Raw genomic sequence first — 22862 nt, 5'->3', positions numbered from 1 at the left:
TCCTGTTACCTTAAGCAGAGGTAATCTCACCATCTGCTCATGTACATGTTAACATTCTTCTCTACTTAAGATGAGTTGCACAACAATTTTCTTTTCAAAAAAACCCAAGGCTTTTAACATTCTATTTATAATTTGTTCTAGTGGTAAAGAATCACAGAACATATTATTTGGTAACTCATTCTTAAGAAATACTTTATAGTTATCACAAATCAGTGCACATAAATTCCCTAGAGTCCAAACACTAAATATAAAAGCAATGATAACAAGTCAGACCATTTCCTGCATTCTTTATAAAGTAATGCCCTGACATAGAGTAGCCAGACCTTCCTCAAAACAAGTGTAACTTTCACAATAACTCTGTGGTTATTTTGCCATTAATTAAAAAAAAAGATTTGAGGCATTTGCCTAACAATGATAGCTATACTTAAGAATTAACAAATCTTGCCTGCACACCAGGGACGGTAGCAGTTTTATGGGATACCAGGGAAAACTTAGCAAAATAAGACAGCAGTAATATACTATGGAAAGTACTAATCATCTGGAAAGGAATTCATAGCAAGACATTTGCCACAGCAGGAAAACTCCTTAGCAAGAAAAAACAGAAGAACTTTGATGTTCAAAAGCCCTATCTGCCAGATGCATTCAGATTGCTACAAACCAAGAAACAACTGAACAGATACTTCTAGAAGTCATGTCACTAGGTCTGTTATTTTTTAAAATACTGTTAAGTTTAAACTGAAAGCTTTTTTAATAATGTGTACATACGTAGTCCTGAAAAGTTAGTGGTCCAGGTATATAGCCCTACCATGCTATCTTTCCACTAAAAACTTAGTAGCTTCTGTAATCCAGTCATTTTAGCAAAAATAGAAAGTATCCCCTTACAGATGAGATTAACACAGTTAACCAAAAGATTAAATCCATTTCATTTCAGGTCATGTCTACAGAATCTTCAAAGATAATTGCACTAGCTTAAATCCAGGTACAATTCTGAATTGGGCACAAACTCTGAACCAGCAGTCATTTCTATTTTGCTCAAATCATTCGGCTCACAAATACCTAAGCAGCTGTACAGAGACCAGCAACTGCATCTCTTAACTTTGATTTTGAAATTTCATTTACAACTAAACAGTACAATCTCATCACAAAACCTCTGCTCTTGAGAGCTAGGTAAGAATAGGGTGTTTCCAGTACTAGAACAGGAAGCCTTCAGGAATGCTTCAAGGTCTTTCAACATTGGCAACAAATCCCTTGAAAAATCCAGCCTTGGCTGTTCCAGCGCTTATAAAAACACTTATGATAGAACTCTTCTACTTAATTTTCATCCAGGACACTGTGCAGAAGACTGTTACTAGATATGGCATACTTTGTAACTGTAGAATCTTGACTTTTTGATCAATGTTCCAAGAGAGACAAAGGGTGGAAGCATCTGTCATGATGTTCCAGCCAAAGCTTAGTGTAGGCAGCTACAGCCTACAAATCATATGTTTTCCATTGTAACAAAGTACTCTTCCCCTTCTTGAACCAGTGGTTTGCACCATTAGCCGCTGCAAGCCACTCCACCAGTAAATGTGGATACATGCAGATTTGGTACAGTATGTTTGCAAGCTTCTTCAGCATATTTGTGCTGTTACACTCCTCCCCTTAGATTTTGAACTCGATCACCATTTTGTTTAAGTCTGTTGAAGAGATAGGGGTCTTAAAGATAATTAAATTTCATCTAAGTTTCAGAAAAACAAGCAACCCAACACTGCCAAGAACACTGGGTGTCACAGCTAGAAGAAAACAGTAGCATGAGCTCATATTGTTGGACACCACAGATTTATTACCAGGATAATCTTTATAAATGCCTGAATCACGCCAAGAAGTCCTTAAAGCCAATCAGCTGAAGACACAAATCAACAGGAAACTTGACATCGGTTTCATCAGCTGTAGCACTATTCACCAACTCTTGCATCTCTGTATTTCTCCCTATTTTTGTTGTCAGCTCTCTAACAGCATACCTACAATTCTGTTGCTGCCCAGTATTTTCTGGACGCAGATAGCAGAAAAAAGCAATAATGAAACTGATGGCATCCTGGGCTGTTTCATTCTGATGCACTTGGCCAAGATTTTTTTTTCCATGCCTTACAGCCAAGCCTATTACCAGCATTGTTTGACAAAGGCTAAGAATTTTAGTTTTGTTGCAATGTTTCTCCTTACAGAATAATGCTTTCATATCCACTCCTTCCGTTTTAGAATTTTGCTTTTAAAAACTTTTTACTGGTTCTTTAGCTTTTTAGCCACCTCTAAAGTTGTGCTTTTCTCCATGTCACCCTTATGATTCACACTCTTTTCCACCAATCCTCTTTTCAAAGGGTACTTGAAAACACTCATGCAATACAAAATATTCCATGCAGAATCAACATTAGCTACTGTTTTAGGTTTTGGGGTTTTTTTTCTTTAAGTAATACCATTGCCCCAAATATTTTGATTCCCCAGCTGAATAATTTGTGCAGTAACCCATGATTTGCAAAATAGTTTTACTCTGGAGTATCACTTTCATGGAACACTTAAGACTGGAAGGGGCCTCAGGGGGCCTCTAGTTCCATTACCTGCTCAAAGCAGGGTCAGCTATGAGAAGGTAATAAAGGTGCTCAGGGTTTTATCAAGGCAGCAAGATTGCAGACAAAGTTTTAGTTATTCATACAGTGCAGGCCTGATCACAGTAGAGCATGACAAATTACCTGGAGCATCTGTCTATACTAGTACTTCCACTAATCCCAATACCAGTAGTACTAAGCAGGAGGTAGACAACATTTTAAACTACATATCCAATTCAACCAAAAATATAAAAAGTGTCTAGACCATGGGGAGGACAGAAAAGAAACATTTGTGCTATCTGCTTTGATTACCCGAATAGAGATGCCCAAACACCTTCCCTATATGTTTTACAACATTCTACAGCATAGACATAGGACCATGGTAAAAACCCAAATTTTCTTAAGGTATATTCCTGAAGTAAGCTCTGCAAATATCCTCCTAATGTCACAAAGCATTCAAAACACAGCAGAATGCAGGAAGTTCATGATGCAAATGTACAGTGGCTATTAACACAGGGAGATGAAAACAACCCTCCCCCACAAAGACCCTATTCTATTCCCTGGGCAGCAGTGCACAGTGTACACCTTCAACAAAACATAAACAAAAACATTAGTAGGGTAGGTAGAGAAAACCATGTCACCACAGCTCTGTCCCAGATTTAACTCTATATCACTTTATTAGTATCAACCTACCAGTCTAACCAAATGCAATTCTGCTGCATTAGCCAAATTATTTCTACCACTTACTTCAGCAGATGAGTTTCCCCTCAGGCAGGAAACTTGCACAGTTTCAGTTATAACCAGCAGATACTTCTTAGTCACAAACCTAGTGTTTATGAAAGTATTAAGCAGTATTGTTGATTAATTGACAGAACAAATGCACTGTTCACATGTACCTTTTTGCTTTGTATATTAGAAAATATAAGTGCTTATTAGATGTATTGATTAAAAAAACAAAAGTAATCATTGAAAACACTACACTGGTAGAAAACTGAACAGGATGGCTATGCTCAGTCAGACCAAAGATTCATCTCATCCTTAACTTGTCTCTAAGGGTGGTTTCAGAAACGCAAATGGAAAAAAACTAAACCAAAGCAAGCATGTAATGACACTTCCGCAAAATACTCTTCTAGTCTCCACTAATTTGCCACTCAAGTACTTCCTGAATCCTGAGGTAACTTCTCTAATATTAAAGACCCCTGATGGATTTTTTTTCCTCCAGGAATTTGTCCAGCTGCATGCTGAACTCACGTAAACTTTCAGCACTCACGTTATAACTCAGCACTGTCACTACCCTCTGCTTTTCTGCTGTGACTACAGTCTTAAGCAGAAAACTGTATCAGTTATTGATAACCTGTTCTTCATGTGTCTGCTATAACTACTAGTATCAACTACAATATTGAAACCTACAAGCTACAAACTCTATATGGACCAAATTATTTCATCTAGGTCGTCATGCAGTAACCAACCTCTAGATTCAAACTACTGACATACACAAATACCATGAGGCCCTCATACCCTACATACTGCAAGTTTCCAATTATCATTGGGTTTTTGTAAGTGATGTTTTGTTTATAACTTTAATGCCACACACCCGAAAATTACAAGTTACATGAAACATGCAGGCATACCTTCTCCCTCTACTTCAATTTCTTCAATGAAAGCACTCTGAAGTGACCACCACTTGGAACAAACTAAACTTACTCTAAGTAAATAACTTCAGGTTGCATTTCTACTAAGGTACAGATCAAAGTAATATTTCTCATAACTTTTTTTAATGTGAGCTTTGAGGAAAACATTATATTCTAAATCTTTTATAGATTAAGCAAGCTTTATTGTTACTGGCATGCTTTGAAACATTTCCTCCTTCACTCACTTGTCCAGTCTGGAAACAACTTCTGCATTCTTCTGCAAAAAATGACATCACAGCAACCTTCTCGTGTACAAAGGGGCTGGATGAATGCTGTATTAGATGACTGATGTTATTGACCACTGCTGATAAAAACTGAACTCTGGTTCTGGATAGTAATTACACATCCACATTTCCTACTTTAAAAACAGAGGAATATGTTTACAGTTACACTTCCACAAAGCAAACAATTATATTTGTGCTATACTCTCTCATTTTTAAGTTTGTTGTACTATTCTAAAAATAAATAAATACCACAGAAATTTCTGCACTAACTGCAGACACTAAAAGGCTATACTTGTAAAACAAAAAAAAATGCAAGATCATTATCCGAATGTCATTAAGGCTGACCTTCAAACACATACCATATTTTATGAATTCTAGTCATGTTAGCATTATGCTTATACTGTCCTACCTATCAATGTTAATGTATTGCAATTTTTAAAGCCTCCATAAGATAGCCTTAAGATTGTTCAAGAGTTTGAAGACAAACAACATGCAATTCTACTCTAACCAAATTCAAATCTAGTATTCATTTTTCTAGATAGCCCCATACCAGCCTGGTTTTGGTCCCATATCAAAGCCTAACACAACAAAAAATACCCCAAAACATCACCTCAGCATTTTTATTTTTTAAGCAACGTTTTAATTCAAGTTTCTTCAGCTAGACAGCACTACAATAGCAGCACTGGATAAGAAATATCAGCAGTGTCAAGTTAACTTAGTCTGAGAAGTAAGAAACAGAGGAACAAAAATTCAGAGAAGATTTTTTTACATGACATTTTGAAATGCATCATTTTCTATTTAAGGCATTCAATTTTCCTTGTTGCTACACAGAGCACTACTCAAAAGAGATAAAAATAACTAAATCATCAATTTATATACACTGATTATCTGTACTGATGAACCTTCATGTTTGAATTCTTAATGATGACAATAATGCTCCAAAAGGAAAGAGGAACCTGAAGTATCCAAGTTAGGATTACTATTACGTTGTAATTAAGTAGGACAAATCTATTTTATTAAATCAATCAAAGTTTTAAATCTTTCTTGAGATCTCTTATGTATTTTTTTATAAACAAGCATCTTTATGTTAAGGACTGTTCAAATACAGCACAACATTTAAGAAGACGGGACTCTAAATAGTTTATTATTTGTTTGGTTTGTGGGGTTTTTTTTTCCCCCAATGGAAGGCCATTTAATTTCAAGTATTTGTTACTTCTCCCTGTGCTTTCTCCCACTGCCTTTATCTTTTACGCAACTTTCTTTCAGTGTCCATTTATTCCTACTAGTTTTGCTTCAACTTGCTTTCAGTTTAAAAAAAAATAAAAAATAAATTAACTAGGTGGGCATTACAGTCCCTTTTTTGCCCTCCCACAAATGTGGTAAATGAGCCCCATTTAAGCAACTTCTCTTCCTCCCAGACACATAAAGAAGGTTTTTTCCAGGCCCGCTCTCAGTGTTGGGGGAATGATGGACACAACTGCCTTCAAAGCTAACAAAAACCAACTAACAAAATACTTTCATCAATCAGATTTCATCCCCCCTGCTCCACTTCTGCTTCCCCTTTAGATTCTTCATAAATCACCCATCACTACTACTCCCGAACACAGTTTACATTCTAAGTAGGTATTGCACAACATCTTTTACAAACATCACACATTTTTCTTGAGTTTTCAGTTCCCTTCAGAAAGAGATTTACATTAAACGTGCAAGGTTGTTATTTAAAACCTCTGCATCTCTCCCCTACCCCGTCAGCTTAACTGCACTATGCTCTAGGACTACATTTGCAGTAAGTAATACAATGGCAAGGAAGAACATCAGAACCTTTCTTTTCTTCCAAGCATTTTTTTTTTTTTTTTTTTTGAGTGCACCTTACTACCATACTTTTTCCCCAACAACGGCATAGCTGTTAGTGGCAGGCTACTTGTGCTAACAAAGATGCAGGTAGACCTTTTTTAATTGCATTGATATAGAATAATAAATTCGATCGAGTTGTGAACAGTAAGCTGGTTACACGCTTCCCTGTACTACTAATATCTGCAAAACTCCCGGAGGAAACAGCAGAGCTGTTTAAGGATCAGCTTTGTGAACAGCCAACTTCTCTGGAACCCGAGGCTGGCTAACCCACTCAGAAAGCCATCAGGAAGATGAATAAAAGGGAAACGTAAACCTGGCGGGTCTCTGCAGCGACACCCAAGGTCCGTCCCCCCCCCAGGGTGAGCACTCCGGCTCCCGAGAGCCTTCCCAAGCGCCTCCCGCCCAGCGCCCGGTGACAGCTACCTGCCACCCCTAACGCTTCACCCTCAGCTACAGAAACCAGCCCCGGGACGCGGAGCGCTGGGAAGCGCAGGCAAGACGCCTCCGAACTGCCGCTCCGTGTCAGAAGCGGCACCGCTCCAGCGCTTCGGACGACGCAGTTAGCCGACCAAGTACTTTGAGCAGGCAGCGCCTTCGCCGCCGCCGCCCGGCTCGCGGGGGCCCGCACCGACACGGAGAGGCGGGGACGAGCCGCGCGGGCAGCGCTGACCGCGGCCCCGCCGCCCACCCGCCACCGCGGCCCGAGCCCCGGGCCCCACCGCTCGCAGGTGCCGCCCCGGCAGTGCGGGGAAGACCGGCCGCCCCCCGGGCCCGGAGCCGCGCCGAGGCCGAGGCGGGGAGCGCCCGGAGGCCGAGGGTCGCGTCGCGGCGACCCCTGAGGAGGAGCGGACGAAGCGGGGCGGGGGGGCGGGGGGGGGCGGGCGGCGGTGGCAAGCGGACACCGGCGGGGAGGGACAGGACCGGGGGGAGGGAACAGAGCCCCAGCCTCGTCCCGACATCCAGCGGCGGGGCTCCCCGCGCCTACCTCGCAGCGCCACCGCCTCGCGGCAACGGCCATTTCCCTTCTTCCCTCCTGCCTGCCGCCGCTTAACCGCCGCCGCCGGGAACGCGCGCACCAGGCTGGAGGCAGCCCCCTGCCGCCGCTTAACCGCCGCCGCCGTGCGCTCACTTCCGGCCCCGGCCCGCAGCGCTGGCGCGGGGGAGGGGGGCGGGCCGCGGCCCTGAGGAGATGGGCGGGGGGCGGGGCGGGGCGCGGCGCCGGCCGCTTCCACCGGACCCTGCCCGGGGCGCCCGCCCGGCCGGCCGGCACCTCACCTGTGTGTGTCGTCGTCCCCCGCCGCCTCCCCGCGGCCAGCGCCGCCTCCGCTCGGGCCCGGCCCGGCCGGCAGCGGGTCTCCGCGCCCGCAGGGGAAACGGGCCGCTAAGGGCCGCGCGGCCGGCCGGCGGTGAACCGTCGCCGCTGTGGCGGCCGGGCCCCTTCGGCCGCGACAGCGGGGGGCTGGGTGGCTCTGAGGTGACCCTCCGTCATTTCCTCCCCTTATCGCCCGATCTTCCCAAGAATGCTCGGCATGCCTGGAAACTTGCACAACGCACCAAAAATGTCCGTCTGGGAGGCTGGAATGAACTTCCTCTGCCGCTGGCCGCGGCGGGAGGGTACTGCCCGTGCCCGCCGGGAACAGAAAACAGGCCGGAGGAAGAGGGTGAGGGGTGACGCCGGCGAAACGAGGGAGCTCCGCAGCACACGGGCTTCAGCTGTAGGAAGAAATACTTCCGTCACTTGCCAGCGGCTTGGAACAACGTGTTCCACTGAACAGCATTTTGCCGAGTTTAACTTCAGAAACTACTTCGCCAGCCCCGGCAGTTCCCTGCTGTCAACTCCAGCCTTCCTGACATACCAACACGTTTCAAAAAGACGATGTTTTGGTTTGACCTTCACGATAGCTTCAAAAGAATATAATGCTTTGAGTAAGCTCAAAAGTACCGCATCTGGGATTTTATACAAAGTTGAGACAGTGGGCCTTTCGTAAGATCTAATTAAAAGTTGTAATGGGCATTTAAAAGTAACAACGTGATTTTTAATGTAGATGAAAAAGAATTCCAGAGAGAGTAACTTTGTGTTCTGTCCATTCCGGGGCTACTACTTAAAATAATCAAATAATTCAGTTTATGCCTATCGGTATTTTATTCAGCACTTTTAGCACACCAAAGTTCAAAAAAATACAAAACGATTAATGAAGCACAGAAGACACATGAAAAAGTGTCAGTTTAGAAGCTACAATATAAATGAATTAATAAAAGGCAAGTCATAAATACATGGCTGGAAGTGACATTTTCTGTGTGATTATCTATAAACCCCCACCATTTTAGCATCTGAGCATTTTCTATCGGATAAATCTTGACCTACCACCATTAAGGTCAATGAAAGCCCTTGCAGGTGACTTCAACAAGAGCAAAATGGAGACTTGGAAGGCTGACACAAAGCGTGTCCCTGCAGAAGCATCATAGGCGTGACTCTAATTACACAGATTAAAAAAATTACCAGAGTTCTTGCTACCCTTGTGATCTAAGCCATTAAGAATTTTTCAGGTTGTCAGTTATTAAGAGGAGAAATCAATCCTTTCTAACACCATTCCAGTATTGACAATCAATAAGCCAATTCTGCTCCAATTTTGAACACAGAACAGAGCATCAGTGGAAGACCTCTACTTTGCTCTCAAGGTCCAGGTTTCTTTCCAGACTGTCTGTCTAAATATACCTTCTTTTCGGATTGCATTTTAGATTTTTTTTTTTTTCTCCTGGCAGTCGCAGTCATGTCTCCTGACCACCTCTTCCACTGGGCTCCTGTAGAGATCCTGGCCAGGAGACCACTGTACATGGAGGAGTTAGTGACCCACATAACAATTAGACAGAGGCCTGTGCTGTGCTGCCCGTACAGCCTGGCCTTCAGACCCGTGTTGTGCTGTGGGTATCCCCTGGCCGCAGGATAAACTTCCCAGCTCCCCGTAACAGGAGTCCGCAGGCAGCTCCCACTTGGTACCAGCGATTGCACCACCTGTGCATCCTTGCCTTTATCTAAAAGTGCAGCAAGAGGTTCCCATGTGAACGCCCTTCCTGTCTGGCAGCAGAAATCATGGACAGAATGGTTTTCTTGTAAGAAAGTCCTAAAATGACTGACATGGGAAACCCTTTTCTACGGATGGGGTCTGCAGAGCAGCTGTGCCTGTTCGATGCTGTACAACTGAGGGTTCCCAGCATCTTCATAGTGCTGCCTCTAATAAACAGCAGTTTAAATGATACTTTACAGAGGCGGAGTGCCTTACTGGGATCCTAATGGACCAGCACCTCCTGGTGCAAACCAGTTCCCATGGTGTTTGTGTTGCCTTCCCCCTCGCACACGGGTCACGTTAAACTGCTCTGGATTACACCTCCGACTCAATGGCCCAGGGTTTAGTCCTGGGACAACCATTTGTCTGTTTCATCCCTCACTAACCAAAGGAACACTGATCTGCTTAGCCTAAATAAAAGGCAGCTACCACATCCAACAATTTCAACAAGATCATGAGTATCTGACTGACCAAGCTCCATTATGTTACATAATACATGACAGTATGACCACATCAAATATGAATCATAAAACTTGAGATAGGAAAGACGATTTGGTTCATTCTACAGATTAGTACAAAATTTTAGACTATTATCAAGCCTGCCTACCAGTACCATGATACCTGTAAGAAGCTCCTGTGCCTTTCCTTAGAAATTACTTCCTTGTCAGAAAATCTTCCTGCTATTCTGCATTCAAATAACTTAAGCCCATCCTTTTTAGCTGTATCTCATTTTTGCAAAATATTCTAAAGGTACTTCATGTTAAATAGGTACTGATTTCCTTTTATTGCACTGAATACAGACTGAATATGCTATTCCCTCCTTTGCTTTCACCCCTTACACTGAAAAGCAACGTCAGTACTTTTGCCTCTGCTTTCATTGTTCCTCAGCTACATTCACATTACATATATACCAATTACTGGGTGCACTCTAGAAGCAGTACTAGCCAGTTTTAGAAATAGCATTTGTATATCAGATGCCACGTAGCATTCTCCATAGCTGGGCAGCCAAAATAGTTCTGCTTCAAGAGAGATAGATAACCACTTGGCATTGGAAGCTCAGCTTCTAGGTAAAATGACGCTAACCCCTAGACAGCTGAGTCAATGAAGGGAACAATGACATAGCCTGCAGACTTGCTTATGAATGGATAATTACAAGTTACACATTCCCACATGAAAACATTACGTCAGTTTTAAAGTATTTCTTATACAGGAAGTTACTAATATGTCCATGTAAATACAATGCACAAGGTGTGTGTCTCAGCAGTCTCACTAGCTTGCTACTACATATGTTGTCTGTGATACATTGACCAAATACCACAGTTGCCCTGAGAGTTTTCAGGATACACTTCGTAAAGCAATGTCTTGTTAAAAAAAAAAAAAAAAAGTACGTTGCAGATAGACAAGCAGTAGAAAACCATACAATTTTATTAAGCAACATTTTTATTAAAATTTAAATTGCACACTACAGACAGAATAAACATGAGAGAATTTGGTCAAATACTTGGAGAAAGTTAAGTGCTAGGCTCAGTACCCCAATACTCAAACTTCACAAAAGAATTCCAACACAATATATGCAAAAATCAAATCAACTTGTGTAACTAACTATCCTGACACTGGTATTAACTGGAAATATGAGAAACTGCAGTTGGCCGATGCCTTTTAAAACAACACTTAGGATACAAGGAAGCTTGGCGTATACCCAGATCAAAAGGACGGCTACATGTAACAAAGCATAACAAATGTGTTTTGGTGAAGATAAGATGTGGGAAGTAAAAAAACCAAAAAAAACCCCAAAAAACAACAAAAAACCCCACTTTAAAAACAAAATTGCCTGAATTTTCTTCTCACCCTAAAATGCATTTATGTAAGCCCTCCAAATTTGACAGATTAATGCCTTAATTTAACTACTGGAATTGCTACTTGCCTTTAACTAATTGGAAGGAATGAACTTGATGTCTATTGTTAGAGTGTCCTTTTTGTGAATGAGAAATTGTTAGTAGAAGCACAGGGATTATTAAAGGACAAATGTGTTTCCTCTGACAATAGGAAGATGGAACATATCGTAAGGACAAAAACCTCTTTGCAGATACCATGACGTGTACCAGAACACGGTACTGACTTCGTGCAGCACGTCTGTTCCACGGAAATTCCCAAACATTTGTTCATTGGGGTGGGGACAGCAACACAAAGTTCACCCCCGTCCTGCTGATACGCTCTCGCTGGCACAGACCGCGTGCGGGTGCCTCACCGCCTCGTGAAGTGGTCTGGGGGAACAGCACTGTGGGGGCTCCCAGCTCGGCAGGGTGGGCAATGCTGCATTTTGGCCAGGTGCGAGCACCCACCCCGGACCAGCCAGCCTCAACATCATAGTCCCAGCAACAATTCAAAGAAACCTCATGCAGTTGTCATAACTGGCGAGCTATGCTCAGTGCTGTAGCTCTTCTTGTGCGTGTGGCCTTCAAAAGCCTTATGGCCTGTGACTTGTATTTATGGAGCAGTTTAGAAACTCATATTTTAAAGAAAAAGGCTTAATTTGAATTATAAAGTACACTAACTCAGACTATGCAAGAAAGGAAAATCATGCATCTACATTTACAACTCCAATATTACACTGCTCTTCAGGATAGCTACAAGATTCAGTGATGTTTGAATTAAAGGCTAAACAGTTTAAATTTATCTTGTTATACTTTCTTAAAGATGTACATATAAAGAAATCATGTAAAATATACTGAGAAAGTATTAGCTTAAACAGAGTAAATACTACAAAAATCTACCAATCCTCAGCTAATCAAGACAGGTAGTTCTAACGTCCTCAGGGTGACTCTTACGTATTTAAAGGCAACAAGTTTTAAGCCCTAATTCTGGAACATCTGGTAATTTGTATCAAAATTTCAGCTATGATTTTTTAGTCTCTATAAACTTTTTTTTTCTCTGAAAACCAGCAGAGGGAGACAGGTTCTTTTTTACTCCTAAAGAAAGCAAAAGATTTTACTACTTCCTCAAAAATATACCTTCTGAAAATTAAGTGTAATTTACCAGATTAGTCTCAAAATGCCTTTTCTCGGTAATTTTGAACTTAATTATTAATACTCACTTTTCTTGTTCTGAGTGTTTATTCAAGCTTAAATGGCTATTGCTTACATCTGCAGATGTTTATTCAACAGTATGTTGCTATTAATATTTCATTGTGGATTTCTTTCAGGGAGAAAGGGGATATAGTAATGAATGAAAGAGAAAAATAGGCCCTGGTTATGTTTTTATTGTTTCACTGTTATGCAACAGCTTGCATGTGTTTTTCACGTAAGGTCTGCATATGGCTCTCAAAAATCTATAAAGTAATTTCAGCTGACTATATACAGGAGTTACAAATTTAAGGCTCAAACATAAGAAGAAAATTCTGCTCTGCAATCTAAAAATACTGCCAATAGTTTCAAGTGCAAGTAAAATGTTCTTGAGTTAATTTCTTAGGACCCAGGTCCTGTTTCAGTAAATGGAAATTTAGGCACACTACTACTACAGATCTTGGCACAGAAACTTAGGTATGTTCCACACAGTTTAGGCAACATTCTCTACAAAATGGCATGACAGGGCATATATTTGAAATTCTTCAGTGATTTTTCATATTTACCCCCCCCCTTTTTTTTTTTTTTCCAAATAAATTATGCCCAGAAGAGCTACTAGAACAGGGAACTGAAGAACAGAAACAATTTAACATATTTTACTACTTGTTTTACTGTAAATACTTTGTAATAACTTTTAATCTATTTTTTCATATAACTTCCTTTTACAGATGGTTTATATAACCAGAGAAGAAATTATAAGAAATGTTTTTTGGATAGGATGCGCTCTAAGTGATATGCACAATTTCTATCATTTGAAGGCTTTAAATGAAATGAAGCTTCTGAACATTCTTAAAATGGAGTAGAAGAGTTAGAAAACACATGCAGAAACTGTGTCAGTGCTGCAAAATACTCAGGAGGTACCGTGGGATAGTTGTTAGTCTACAGTATGCTTTGGTAAGGGCTATTAATGTAAGAATGATGCCAGAAAAACCTGAGGGAGAAACTGTGGGCAACAGGATGCATACCTGGAAATAGCAATCATTCCTCGGGTAAAGGTAATTGAGGTAATTGGGAAGACTTCTGGTATTTAAAATCCCAATCACAGCAAGTCATGCTTAATCAGACATCCAAAGGTAGAAGATAATAAAACTTCATATTGACTACTCACTTGAATTATCCTGTATTGAAGAATTAAAATAAAACAAACAAACCAAACCAGCACTACCAGTAGGAATTCTAGAGCAAGAGACTTCCACAGTGATCTCTTTGGCAGGCTGCTAAGAAAGAGGCTACAGGGTCTTCTCCCAGCTGCCCAAATTCCTGCAGCTCCAAGAAAGATTCAAGCCCTCACTAACAAAATCTGGCATTTCCTTTCTGGTACAAGCTAATTGCATAAAGCTTCATGTAGTAACCCTATGTTAATCAGTAACACAACCTCCCGGTTCTTTAAGCATTGCAAGTCAATGGAAATATTCTAGTATTAAAAAAAAATTTGAACAATTCCTTATGTCATGCATTTATTTGCAGTCACACAGTGTATATTGCTGAAAAAAATCATCCTATCAAGTACCTTCAGTGAGATAGTTCTCATATCCCTGTCCAAGTCTAACTCTGTCATGGCTCTAGCCCTTAATCCTTGTATTTTGGTATACAATTTTTTGTAGTTTTCATAGGGGAAGTTAAGCGCACAATGTGTTTCCTGGAGGACATCTGTAAAACTGGTTTTCAGGTTAAGGGTCAATGATTCAAATTCATCAGATTTTATCTAATGGATGTTCTGGAAGCAGCAGAATTAATTTAAAATGCCTGAAATCCTTGCCAAGATGCTTTAATTGGTAAATAAGCATCTTCTGCTTAGGAATGACAGTTATGTAACAGTAGATACTGGCACATTATTCAAAGGGATTTACTGCTTGCCTTTGCCGTTTACATTCACAAGCAGAAAGACATTCATGCTTGAGGGACAAAACTGGATATTGTTTTAATGAAAATGATGTACGAGTCTGGTGGAAAACTTTTCAAATAGGATTGCAGTGGTCAGCCCCCAGCAGAAAGAAGCCAACAGCATTAATACGTGTCACAAGTCACTTAACTTGATGCAGCACTTGTGTGCGTGGGAGAAAAAAAAATAGTGTATGCTCATGTACGCACTGCTCACTGAGAAACTTCAAGGAGGACAGCTAATCAGCATACCGCACAGTTCTGGCCTCATTACGAACCCTGTCTTTGTAGATACTCCTCACCCTTCAGAATAATTCTACCACATACATCAGGAACCCTGTCAGGATCAAGCTTATGCATCCAAGCGTGGGTGTGCAGAACACATTGGGAACGTCACTTCTCATCTTCCAAGGTGTCAGAGAAATCACCTGTCAGCAAACCTTCTCGGGATCCACAGTCATCCTTCTGCAATGAAGCAGTGACATCAGGCCATGGAGAAATACAGCGCTCATCCTAATTAAGAGCAGAGCTCAGGCAGTATTGAAGCATTTGCAAACACAGTATCAATGTTAAGAAAATTACTTGTTTTCCAGATATAAATGTAATACTAAGTTTTAAATAGTAATGCTCCTTTGCTTGAGAAATATACTACTGCATAGTCTTTTGGAAGAGCAGAAATTCATCATCCAAATCAGGAATCACATCACAGTAGCATTAAGTATGATCTTGTATTGAAAAGCATGACTTTGTATTTAAATCCATGGAAGTTTTGCTCTGGTTTCACTGAAAGCATAGCCTAAAAATAACAAAATTATCTTTGCTTCATCCCACAAAAACCGATGAATGAATCCACCTGCAATGTTTTGGTATCCCCCAGAGGTATCTGGCTGAATCTTTGACCTGTGAGAGACTATGTATTAAAATACCAAACTAATGAAAAGCTAGGTCCTCCAGCTATTTGTTCATACTCTGTTAGCAAGGTCATCCTGTCCTTCTTAGTCTCACATTATTAAAAACAAGTCCAACTCTAACCTGGTCATTAGATTATGAAGTAAAATGCCCATCTCCTATCTAATATTAAAAAACTTTGAAAATCCGTAAGGTTTAAGTTGAAAAGCTAGAATTTTTCTAAAACCAGGTAGTCTTTATGAGATTTAAAACCTGAATAAAGATTAAAATGCTGGTCTTATAAAATGGCCCTACCATGCAGTGAAGTATTATAAATGTAGTTCCTGGCTACTACCTTTTCCTAAAGCAGCAGAGAACATGCAGTACTGATCATCTCTGATCTCTCTCTTTGGTAGAGAGAGACTTTAATAGCTTGTTCTAAAGACAGACAGAAGTGGACTTTTTTCAACCCTGAAAATACAAGAAACATTCCCAGCCTTTTAGAGAATTCCCTGAATACCTTCAAGTATGCATACAGCTTTCACTAAAGGTGTAAGCCATGGATTTGAAACAGATTTTTTTTTTTTCTTTTTTTCTACAATTATTGCTATCACAAATCCTACAGTTCGGAATAGCCAGGCTAAAAATCCTGTTCTCAATTATAACACTTCTACGTGCTTAGTTTTTCTCACATCACAGTTTCATGAGCTTTGCAGTCACCACACAGTTTACTAAGGAAAAGGACAGATAGCCTGACAGCTGTAGAGGGCTTACACTGAAAGCATTTAAAGAATCCTTCTTTAATCTGATTTTAGTGGAAATTAAGCTTTACTCATTTTCTATTTGCACCAAAATTGACAGGGTTGATCTCACAGATAACTAAAACATTCCCCAGAAGTTTGCAATCTGTTATGTGCAGTCTCAAAAGCTATTATTATGTTGCATTCAGACAAAGAAAGAACAAATGAACGAACCAGAGCAAAAAGCTTAAAGTATCTGTTTCCATGACTGTGTATCATAATGTAATTCGTTAAGATTCCATGTGACCCCTCAATAAAGGGGATCTGCAGCAAACCCTAGAGTATATTCAGTCTCTGAAAACCAGGCCACATGGTAGGACATGGTTAAGACCAGAACTCAGGTATTCAGCTTCCCACAGGCTCTTCCATAACTATTAGATTGTTTCCAGAAAGTCCCTTTTAACCCTAAATTACTGCAAAAATACTCAAAAATTTTTAATCTCCTTTCAGATATCGCAATTCAGAAAATTCACTAACCTTTTGGAGTGTAATCACCAATAACATTTTTCCACTGCTGTATTTTTTTTCCTTTTTTCCCCTTCTTAAGTAAGCATATAGGTTAAGGAAGCTCACACAAGCATGCTAGGTTATTTCACCACCTAGCATTTTAGTGACCTAGCCCAAGTCATTAAGGGTCAAAACAGACTTCTACAACACTGAAGACCCTGCAACTCATTAGAAACCATTAGTTCATCAGTAAAACACAAATGTATTATGCTCTCAACTAAGTGCACACATGGAGATTAGAAAGTACTAATAGAGCATGACTAGCACCTTTGCAAATAAAGGACTTCAAAGATATATACACTGCTTGCCTAATGGCAAAAGGCAGACAGATGCAATGACAGAGGTAGAGCTTCTATTGAAAGCTTTTTTTTTTATTTTAAACCCATGCTTAAACTCCCATGTCCCTCTGTGATCATTAAGCACCGGGAATGAATGTTTTGGGCTGTTGTTGTAAATGAGGATTTAAAAAAATCTGATGCTGATATTTTTACTGGCTTTGAAAACCCTTAAACGATTAAATAACTTGATTGCAGTCTACTACTAATCCTTAGTGGTACAGAAGTCAGAGTATTTTGATGCAAGAGATCAATTCTTGCCCAAATTTTGAGTCCTGTGAGGGACTCTACGTCTGCAGTCATTAATGTGAAGGGAGTTTTACCTTGACCAGATGATAAAGCTTTAAGATTGCATTTGAGTATCTAAAAAGAGTTTTGTGCAGTCACTTCAGTTGGTAAAGTTCCTTGAAACCTCAGAAAATAGTATTAATTTAAAAATGGCATGGGAAGCAATATTTGTTTCCATCTCTGTGAGTATAGCAATTCCACTCAACACAAAGACTGTGTGATTTGTTGGGTAGGTTGGGGAAGAATGACTTTTCAGGAGGATTTGCAGGGGCTCCACATGTCCCTTTGCACAAGAAGTTTTGGGGAGAGGCTCAGACATGCCAGACAAGGACAGATGAAAAGGGTTTGCTGCAAGACAGGCTTTCCAGTCCCCTTGTAATTAGGTAACTGAACCTGCACCATTTCTTTGATGAAATTATACATCTGCAGCCTGAGGCTCACAGAAAGAGTTTGGTAACGCTTTTACAACAGATAGTTTGTTGAGGCAGACCAGTCTGTCTTGACTTCAGTTCACCAGCCTGCAAAATGGACGTTAGATAACTGTGGTTTTGTGAAAAAAGGAACAACTGCAGAGTGCTTTCAGAGAGACTGATGAAAGCTTTTACTTTGTACGTTACATTTTTATTGGTGGAGGGTATATAAGGATGTGGGAGTGACACCAGAAGATATGACAACATAAGCAAAGAAAATACGGTTCAGAAGAAGAATTGTTGTTGTGCTGATCTATTTTATAGGTCAGTCTTTCTCTCAGACATTTCCACCTCCACTACCTTTCACAACCGTAAACACTTTCAGCAGCTGCGGCAGGTACCATAAAGAAAGGCACTATTGGCTACCTTTAATCCAGTGCCACCACCAGAAAAGCAGGCAGCATGTAGCTAACCAATTGTAGGAAGCTCTTAGGTGTTGGTTCACAAGGCAGTTTTTCCACTTCTAAGTTGTATCAACAGATTTGGAATCAAAGCTTCTGTTTTTTATTTCCAGTGTGGCAGTTGCTCCACAACATGGAGTAACTTCTTTGCTTCACAATCTATGAAACCCCTAGCTTAATATTTACCTGTTTCACAGAATAAGTATGAACACTAACAACCATAAAATATTTCATATCAAAATTGCCTGCAAGAAGAAACAGTGTCTAAGTAATTATAGTGTGATGGCCATTTAGTTGCACAATTGATTTCATGTTCATCTTCCAAAATGATTTTAAAGGTATTACTTTTATATTCATACCACTATTTAATTCCTGCTTCTGCAAAAAATATTCTTAAAAGTGAGTGGTAGTTGCAGGAGTATGTAGCAATCTTGATTTTCTTTCTCCACAAGGTTTTTTGCACACTTTGCTTCAAACTGTCCTTCCCCCACTTACCCCTGTGACATGAGTCATTCAGGTCAACCACATAACTTTTCATCCAAATTAGATACATTCAGTAAAATTACCAGTTAGATACCAAAGCAAATGTCTATATAGAATCCATCTTTTGAAAAAGCTCAAGCTATGCAACAAAATGTTATACTGATCTATGAGTTTTCCTACTCCAGGATATGCAATTTCTTTTGAAAGAGCTTGCATTACGATTTATTTCCATTCCTCTGCAGGAGGTAGGAGCCCGTATTTCCATTTTCTAGACAGTCAGCTCAGCAGAGGCAAGAAAATTACAAACAATGCTCTTTCAAATATTCTCACCCAGCCTTATTTTTATGAATACTTTTGGAGGTGAGGAAAACTATTTGCAATTCAGTATTAAACATGTATGAATTGACAAAGAATAAAGATCAATGGTTGATAAAGTACAAAGGGTGACAGGAGCAGAGCGAAACAACTTTTAAGCTACTTTTGTGTTTACAACTAGAGTTTATATAGATCAATACAAAACATGCAAATTCCCCCCAGGACATCTTTTGGAGAAACCTCTTTTTAGAAGTTCATCAAAGAAAAGAAAAGTTGAGATGATTTCCTTTTCTGTAATAAAGTCGCCCCTCGCCACATATTATTTACACATCTTGCTCATAATACTACTACTACTGAAGAGAAAGTGTTTCATCTCTGAAGTAGACAAAATGTTTCCTGATGGCCAGGGTCCAAAACAATGCAGGATGGAGCAGAACTTGCAACCATATCCTCTCATTCTTGTAATATTCAAATTTCCTCAGCAAGGTTTTCAGGAACAAGATAATGTTGGGGTCCAACAAGGACACCAACAATACTTCTTGCTAAATACTGTTCCTTTTTCCAGTGTGAGGAAATAAATACATGTTCAGTCTATAACTCATTGCTCCAAGGAGCACATAGATTTTTGTGTGTGTGCATGCGTTTTATTTTCAACTCCCGAAACTGTAAATAGTGCCAGCACTATTCTACAGATGTCCACAAACATGCATATTTCATTTCAGCATAACCAGATGAAACAGTGGACAAAAGGGTGCTTTACGCTGTAGAGAGTCTAGAAAGGTTGGGGAAATGGCTTCCAGACCAGAAATGCTCTTGCTACCCTTTCACTGCAAGATTCGGTCTTCAACACATTCCCCACGGAAGAGTAGCAGGGAAAAACAAATAGACTCCAGACAGGCAGGGGACCGGGGAGTGAGAGCCACCTCTCCTCAAACATCTCTGTGGAGCACAAAAATGAAAGGCCATGAATTCTGGTTTAAATCCTCCACTTGCGTATTTCCTGAAAAACACTCAATACACACATTCACCTGCATGCTTGCTCAGGCTTGTGCACGCTCACGCTCACTTGCATGCTCACCAGTATGGATACACACTGATGCATCTTTACATTCACTCACACGCCTCCCGCATGCCCGTCTGCTCATACGCACCAACTCCTGCTCTGTCTCGCGCCCATGCTCGTGTGTACTCGCTCACACTCACTTCGTTGTACAGCTGCATCCCCTTGCACTCACGTGTGCTTCCCCCCATCCTTTGAGATTTTTCTTGCTAGAACAACTAATCTCATTCTTTGGCTATGCATTTTGTATTTTCAACGCCAAGTTCTGCTAATGGCACCAATTATTATTTTGTCTGCAATTAAAGATAAATCCTTACCAGGAACTAAGCACCATAATTTAAAAACCTAAAGGAAAATGAAGACTTTCGGTTCGTACAACTCATCACAACACAAAGTAACAGCACTTTTTATCCACAGTGCCTAAACTTTTCACGTGTAGGTAAGTGAAAAGCATGCTCTGAACTTTAATCTCTCAAAGATACATCAGATCCTACCTCATCTTTCTCCACAAAGCAGTTAAAAAGCTTATACTTTAACTCTGATTTGCCATCCAGCCCAAAAGGTGGGACAACTTCACAGAGCAGAAGACAGCTAAGAAATTGCAACATGCAATACCAAGGAAAGACAGGTAGCAATATTCAGCATGTACCTTTGAATCTGCCACCTGATCTGATTGCCTTTTTCTTGTGTTATGAGAAATAGCGACCATTTCTACTCACCTCCAGCATGCCACTCATTACATTACAGGAACAGACCCGCATGTCGTATTTACGATACAGGTGCACAATGGATTTAAGCAGTAATGTAACAATCCTTTGCATTCTATGCTATCATTTTCCCAGCAATTCCATTATTCCTAATACTTGCTATTTTGACCACCACTGAGCATTGCACTGATGTTTTCACAGAACTTTCTTATTACACATCCACAATCTGAGCAACAAGAGAGCTAGTCCAGAGTTTCCCATTTTGGATGAAAAAAAAAGAAAAAAAAACAAACCAAAATCAAGACTGTCGTCTTCAAGGCAAATAAGTTTACATTACTAGGACATTTGCTGCTTTATCACCCAGCTACTGAGTACTCTGCAGATCCAAAGTAAAAGGTAAATTTTCAATTTTATTACTCTAAGTAATTCCCTGTCATCAACAAACTTTCTCACATCATTTTGTACCCCCTTTGGGATCATTTATGATAACACTGAAGCACAGAGGCCTGGTACAAATTTCTGGGAAACATCATTGCTGACTTCCCCCCATTAGTCCAAGGTTTATAGAAGAAAAATAACAAATAAACCAAAAAAACTAAACCCCACAAGAATAAAACCCCCATGTTGACTCCCCCTTTTTTCCCTGCAATAACTGAGTGATAAACACATGCATAGAATTGTGGCAGGACAGAAGTAGATGTAATTTTAAAAGACAAGCATTTTTTAAAATTACTACAACAATCTTGTAAATATCTGGTACTTAGCCTTTGCCTAACATTCAGAAGCTGCTCATCTGCTTTACAATGACAGTGGCATTACATAAACTGCAGATGACTTGAAAAAATATGTAATAAAATATTGATTTAGACAAGAAATCAAATAAAAACTGCATCAGGAATAAAGTGCCACATTTTCCTTTAATGAGACATTTATGGTACTTCTTATTCTGCATGATATTTGTGTGATATACATACACTGCATATCCTTTACCACAAGTCTTTTTTTCTACATCTTTTAATATTTCCATTAGTGGAAACGAGAAGCCAAGAAAATGCTGTAAGTGATACACTTCTTGCTGCAACCACAGTACCCTACCTTTTACTTCTCGTTTTTCTTGCTGTTCGTTATTAACTCATTTCCAAGCCATCCCCTCTTCCGTTGAGAGTACCAAAATAGCTTGTACCAACTTAGATGTCTTATCTCCTTCTTAAGCAAGATATCATTCCTCTTCTGTCTTCCCTTTGCGACTTTTCCATGTTGCTTCAAGTCTGAAATTATCTTCATGTCCTGTACTAGCATTCATATTTTTCTACACCTTCAACACAGTGAAACCTGGTTTGTTTTTTTTTTAAACTATGTTTTCTTCCTCAATTTACTCTGTTCTTTCCTTCTGAACATGCTATGGGTCTTGCCTCAGTTCTAACTATAAGCATTTTGGAGGCAAGATCACACCTGCTTCTCCGACCACATCTCCTTCTTTGTTTCTAAAGCACCCTGCATCTTTACCAGGTTTTGGTAAATGTGCACGTAACTAATCTTCCTCTACAGAATAAAAACTGTCTATTTTCTTTTTCAGTCAGTGTAGACCTGAAATTTTCAGGGAAGCTTCCCTTCTCCAATCTCTAAAGTCCTGAGTCACTAGCTTGCTCGTTTAGAAAAATGTATTTTATAAAATCTTACAGAAATGTAAACAAATACTCAAAAGGAAGTAGGCATAGACCTAAATATATGATTAAATACTTTGCTGCACCAAGGCCTAAATATTCCTGTTTCCAAATGAAGTTATTTGGCTGATAAATTTCTGTTTAAGAGTTGCTGAATTTAAAAACTGAATCTGATTAAGCATGTTTACCTTTATCAAACATTTTTATAAAACCCTTTATCAAACCCTCTTTGATCAGACTACGATTTATTACTTTTGTTCTAGGGTAGCAATCTTATTAAAATTCAGTAAATCAAATTTTCTATTATGAAAATATTTATTTCTCCTCATCCTTTCCAACCCTTTCTAAGTTCACAGTATATTTTACTTTTCCTTTCACTTACAATATACAGAAAAAAAATATTTTTTATAATTTTAAAATTAGAAAATCAGTCTGAAAATTAATACATCACTCTGAAATATGCAGCAGAAAGCCAGAGAGGTACATACCCAAGAAAGTACAGGCAGAAGATGAGAGATAATAGAGGAT

The 22862-nt window shown here is 40.0% G+C and overlaps 1 protein-coding gene across 4 annotated transcripts in view; it reads right to left on the bottom strand.

Moving 5' to 3' along the window:
• The window catches only part of PIK3C2A (phosphatidylinositol-4-phosphate 3-kinase catalytic subunit type 2 alpha), a 76592-nt gene that overhangs the window by 48231 nt on the left and 5499 nt on the right, over positions 1 to 22862 (bottom strand). For 2 of the 4 annotated variants that reach the window (XM_030039072.2, XM_030039078.2), the window contains exon 1: positions 7334 to 7462. The exons of 1 other annotated variant lie outside the window; for it this stretch is intronic. The gene's annotated coding sequence lies outside the window, so the exon portion shown is untranslated. Of the gene's footprint in view, positions 1 to 4455; positions 4629 to 7333; positions 7463 to 22862 lie in introns of those variants that run through there. One more of the 4 variants, XM_030039076.2, reaches the window with a different exon arrangement.

The sequence above is a fragment of the Aquila chrysaetos genome, chromosome 16 (genome assembly GCF_900496995.4).
Source record: "Aquila chrysaetos chrysaetos chromosome 16, bAquChr1.4, whole genome shotgun sequence".
In the NCBI taxonomy this organism is placed as follows: Eukaryota; Metazoa; Chordata; class Aves; order Accipitriformes; family Accipitridae; genus Aquila; species Aquila chrysaetos.
Note: the sequence above shows the minus strand (reverse complement) of the source record. Positions and strands in the feature narration are given on the sequence as shown.